At 39.8% G+C, this 5,603-nt stretch overlaps 1 long non-coding RNA gene across 1 annotated transcript; it reads right to left on the reverse strand.

Annotated features, from left to right (window-relative positions):
• Window positions 1-342: 342 nt before the first annotated feature.
• Window positions 343-4,517, reverse strand: LOC131155370 (uncharacterized). The gene is made up of 2 exons (XR_009136792.1): window positions 2,403-4,517; window positions 343-583 (listed from the first exon to the last, which is right to left on the reverse strand). It is a non-coding gene; the product is annotated as an uncharacterized LOC131155370 (long non-coding RNA).
• Between the last annotated feature and the right edge of the window lie 1,086 nt (window positions 4,518-5,603).

The following is a 5,603-nucleotide window of genomic DNA, read 5'->3' on the forward strand; positions in this document are numbered from 1 at the left end:
AATTTATTAGTTACTGTCAATGGCCCATTTTGGCAGAACATTTTATATGTTGTTCTCATATTTGATATAGGGAATAATCTATCTACACTAAAATTCTTAATTCTTTCTTTTTAAGCTTACTTTTTATAATCATTTTAAAACAAAATTAGACTTAAGACTTTCTTTATAGATGGAGTTTTAGTTTCTTTATATAATTCAGCTTCTTCTTGTCCTCTTTTTTTTTTTTTTTTGCAAAGTGTGTTTTTAATGCGCCCTTTTTGCTTTTTGTGCATTGTACATAGAAATAAAAAGATGAGAAAAAAAAAAAAATCTTTCAAATTTGTTTTGTGCTAGGAAACACACTCAAATTTGGTCTTGCTTTTGTGAAGCCTTGAATTCATCATTTTATTTCCATCTCATAACAAAACTGAAATGTTTTTTGACTACTAGAGGGTCCCTTTGCACAACTTAGATAATTCATTCATTTCAAATAAATCATTCACCTGAAAAATGATAAAAACACAATGTTGATAGTCATTTTTAACCAAAACTCAATGTAACAACCAAAAATCGAACGACCTTCACGATCCCTGATCACGACCACCTGAAAAAAGATAAATAAGTAAGACTTTGAGAACCCTAAGTGTACTCTAAGGGATCACTCTGATGCCTAAGTAAGAGATTGGTTTGAGAGGTTTTATGCAACAGTAAAGATGGGTTAAGAATGAGATACCTTAACCTCTTCTCTGAATTCTCATTTATAGTGATGTAGTTTGACACAAGGGTGATATGCAATTTATTGGCGAATTATAGTGTAGGCGTGAATCGCTCTGGTAATTACAGTGTTGGCATAAATTGCTCTGGTCATCATAGCGCCGGCGTCAATTGCTCTGGCCAAGCAATTGACTTGGTTGGTAACTGCCTTCATCAATGCTAGGCTCTAGTTTCCTCTTGATTTACGGTAGGTGATATATTTGGGGTATATCAGTTGCCCCCCCTCCCCTTTTTTCAGTTTCAAATTTTTGAAACTTATTTCCAAAGTTCAAAAATTGTATTATCTTTTTTTTTTAAAACCTATTCAGCTGGCTCTTTATATACAGCTTGTCGAGCCGGTTTTGGGGCGTCTTTGGCTTAGCCGAGCCAATTTTTCTGCGCGCCTAGCTTTTCTGAGCTGAACTCGATGGGGCGTTGGCTGGTCCAAGCCAAGGTGCATACATGCACAGCTTTGCCGAGCCGAATTCATCTATATTAGCTGATCCGAGCCGGTTTCATTGTAACTTTGGATCAAGCGAGCCGATTGCTTGTTTGTTACGTCGCTTGCTAAGCCCGTTGTTGATAAGTACACGGCTTGCCGAGCCAAGGCGGGAGTAGTGTCGGCTTTTACTAAGCCAGTTACTTCCAAGTATGTGGCCTTCGAGTCGAGACCACGACAATTTCAACTTATCCGAGCTGACTTTTCTATGTATGCGGCTTCCCAAGCCGATTAAGATAGGTTCGGCCTTCCCAAGTTGATTGTTGCTAAGTATTTTGCGCCCAGTAGCTTTTTGTGAGGCTTTTTGTGTCGAGCAGCTCTTCACAAGGCTTTTCATGTCGAGCAGCTTCTTGTGAGGCCTTTTTGCCGAGCAACCTTTAGAGGGCTGTCTTCTGGCCTAATGAGTTGTGTTCATCTTTTGGGCCAGTCTTTTTTCACCTAATGAGTTATGATCATCTTTTGGGTTGTCTTCTAGTTTAATGAGTTGTGCTCATCTTTTAGACTGTCTTCGGGCCTCAGTTGGGCCGATTTTTTGTGCCCAATGAGCTGTGCTCATCTTTTGGGCTATCTTTTGGCCTAATGAGTTGTCCTCATCTTTTGGGCCGGTTTTCGTTCGCCTAATGAGTTGTGCTCATCTTTTGGGCTGTCTTATGGCCTAATGAGTTGTTCTCATCTTTTAGGTCGGTCTTCGTTCGCCCTAATGAGCTATTTTCATCTTTAGGATTGTCTTCTAGCCTAGTGAGTTGTAATCATCTTTTGGTCTGATTTTCGTTCTCCTAATGAGTCGTGCTCATCTTTGGGTTGTCTTCTGGTAGTGAGGTATGCTCATCTTTTGGGCCGGTCTTTATTTGCCTAATGAGTTGTGCTCATCTTTTGGGTCGGTTTTCGTTCGCCTAATGAGTTGTGCTCATTTTTTAGGCGTTCTTTTCAGTAATATTTTTGGCAATTTACCTCCTAGAGAATGATAGGACAACTTGCTCCTATTATTTCATAATTTAATAAAAATAAGAGTTGACACCAAACGACCAGTTGGGGGTTCCATGGTGTCGTTTTCATCTTTTCATGGAAATTAAAATATTTACTTTATCATGACTTTAATTGTATGCAAGTCAAGTGTAAAAAAATTAGGTCCTTACTAAAAGAAACCAGCTTGAAGGAGAAAAGTCCATACCTTGAGAATCAGGCAAGGATGACTAGTACATTCCTGGCATTCTTGGCTAGCTTCAAATTTGGATCTCCATTCCTGGCATTCTTTGATAGCTTTAAGATAAGGAGCTTCTAGTTGAACCCTGGGGATACGCTTCGTGGTGTACTGTACGTTTGTTTGGATCTAGATTTAGACCACTCGAGCTCTCATGAACATCGTGTCCATAAGAATCTATCTTCCTGATTTTGATTTGCTACAAGGGGGTTTCATTTAGCCCCATACCCTTCTGCTACTTCAAATCATAGCCGAAAACAAAATCATTTCGATTTTCTTCTAGTTCCGTAGCTTCTTGTCTAGTAGATATATTACAATCTACCAAAGGAACAACTCGGTATGAATCCTTCAAATCTAGGTAAACAACATCGTCACCATCAATGTCTTCGAAAGACATTTCTCTCTTGACCTCGTCCTCCTTAGATAAGTATTCCAACCACTTTTATGGTTGCACACCTCAACCTTAGCAAACTAAGACTCAACAATCGCATTTAGAGCTGCTTTGCCTGGGAATTTACTCACAAAGTATCCAACTATGCAGTGCTTCCAATTCCCCTCTAGATCATCGATCTTTTCTTCTCCAACTTGAGGAACCTTACCATTCGGAACAAAGCAAGGAACCGCACCACAGCTCTGTCGGTGCCTATTTTTGGCAAAGAGATCCCTCCACGCAACCTTCTTATTCCATTTCATGTAAAACTCTTTCTCACCTTCTGTGGCATTTTGATAAACACTTGGTGTTCCAGCATTTTTAGTGACTTTAGCTGCAGTCAAACGATCCCCTGCAGTGGCAGAACCCTTTGAAGCATTTTTTCGAACACCTATAGCATACCCTTCAGTATCGACTTCCTTTGCAGCACCTTTAGTTGCACCACCTTCGGCCTCACAATTAGTTTCAACAGTATCTTTTGTTCCAAGAGTTTCTAAAGCATCAGACTCATCTTCCGCTTCGTACTCCCCATCAGTTCCATCTTCCCCAAAATCATTCGAAATTGGTTCACCGTCTTCTTCGTCATCAGTTTCTTCCTCCGATGACTCACATCCAACCTCCTATATTTGAACCTGGGGTTCACGGTTACGTTGGGATTTTTCAGAATGTGCAGCAGATGACTCACAATCACCTTTCTCCTTCCCTGCAGCTTCCTGTAATTCCAAATCCGAGACGATTTGAGGTTTTCGTTGAACATCTTTAAGCCTCGCTACCTCCTCGCGAATCTGTGGCAAACTCTTATTGACCCAAACATGTCGACTGCCCCCATGATTCACGATGAACTCCAATCCATCTTCACATTCATCCTCATATATGATGTTCATTTTTAGCTCCACGGACTCTAATGGCTCTTCGAGATCTTTATTAGACTGACAATGCCTTCATTTGATCCTTTCAGCTTCATGCGAACCATTTCAACTATTATCTTTACCATAATGTAAGCCCCATCATTGAGAAAATGATTCTCTTTGAGAGCATCGTTCCCAGATGTTTCGATCATGAAATGTGTTTCGATGTAGTCTCTATTAAGATGAATTCCTTTGTCGATGACATTCCAATAGCCAACTCAGTACAAGCAATGGCGGCCACCTTTGTCGGTGATGAACCGGGTGAGCGCCAAGCTCGTGCGAGCATTGGCTACCATGGTGGTTCTCAGAAGATCACGCCAAACAATGGTGGCCCTGAGCGCGATCAGCCTGCCCCCGTTGATGGGGTTGCCGGTGTAGTCCACCACTTCGCTATGGTTGATTTCGGTGTCTAAGATAATTCTGAGATCGGCGGAGCTTTCAAGGACAGAGGCTCTAGTGATGGGCATAGGGAAGAACTACGATATGAAATCGACGGTCCTGATGAAGATGGAGTAGAAGACGACGATGACAAGGGAAATCGCAGCTTTTCCGATCCTTTTGGCGATCTGTCTGTGACTGTTACTTTATCTCTCTCCTCTCTCCCCCGCCTCCATCTTCTCCGCTATATAACCATTCTGGTTCAGAACAGAGTGCAGCAATTAAGTACTCAGAGGAACGGAATCTTCACCATCTGATTCAATTGCTTGGGGTGATGTAAAAGATAGATCAGGATTCTAAATAAAACTCAAATCCAAATATTGATAATATCCGCACCAAGTTAATAGAGGGGTTTGATAATGACGTAGTAATTGATAGCGATCGAGTTGAAAGAGAGATCGAGCCAATGCTCTGATTTTGAATTATTTGATGTAGTCATGATCCAAAGATCGAAGTTTAGAAGTAAGATAAAGACCTCTCAAAAGCATTTCCACATACGGTGCCAACTTTTGTAACCAAAAATTGAACAACTTTCACGATCCCTGATCACAACCACCTGAAAAGAGATAAATAAGCAAGACTTTGAGGACTCGGGTTGTACTCCGGGGAATCACTCTGATGCCTAAGTGTGACAACCCGATTTTATACCATTTTTTTAACAATAATATGTCACACATCTATCAAATATCTCTATCAAGTATCTGTCATTTATCTCTGATACCATATCAACATGACTCGGCCCGAAATAGGGTACCAAGTGATCAATTTATCTCATAAAAGTATACCAAACAGCGAAAGTCCATATATACACCATCCCAAATACAAATACCAGAGTTCTATTCATCCTTACATACACAAATCCATATACATTCCCCAAAAAATCCACAAAATACTCTGGGGGTCATACAAAACACATCCCCGGCTCAAAAACTCTTACCTTGACTACTAAGGTACTATGGTCTCCTCTCCCTCAGAACTCTCTCTGCTTGTCTATCTTGGTTTCCTAAAATGCTTAAATTTTGGGTGAAACACCTTTTAGTAAGACGGAATAAATTATTCACAGTGTGTGACAACATGAGTTTTATTATTTTATAACACATTCATTTCAATGATTATATCAACTGGAAAAATATACGTACAGATATGTACTCATAATCACACACACACACACACACACACACACACACACACACACACACACATATATATATATATATAACATAGTTTTATAAGCTTTCAAATCATTTCTTATAATCATATATCATATGCTTTCATAAGCTTTCATTCCTTTTCTAATATTCAGATTCTAGCTCGTATTCTTATAGGTTTTCATATCATTTCTCATGTTCATATTCTAGCTCGTATTCTCATAGGTTTTCATATCATTTCTCATGT

This window comes from Malania oleifera, chromosome 5, assembly GCF_029873635.1.
Source record: "Malania oleifera isolate guangnan ecotype guangnan chromosome 5, ASM2987363v1, whole genome shotgun sequence".
In the NCBI taxonomy this organism is placed as follows: Eukaryota; Viridiplantae; Streptophyta; class Magnoliopsida; order Santalales; family Ximeniaceae; genus Malania; species Malania oleifera.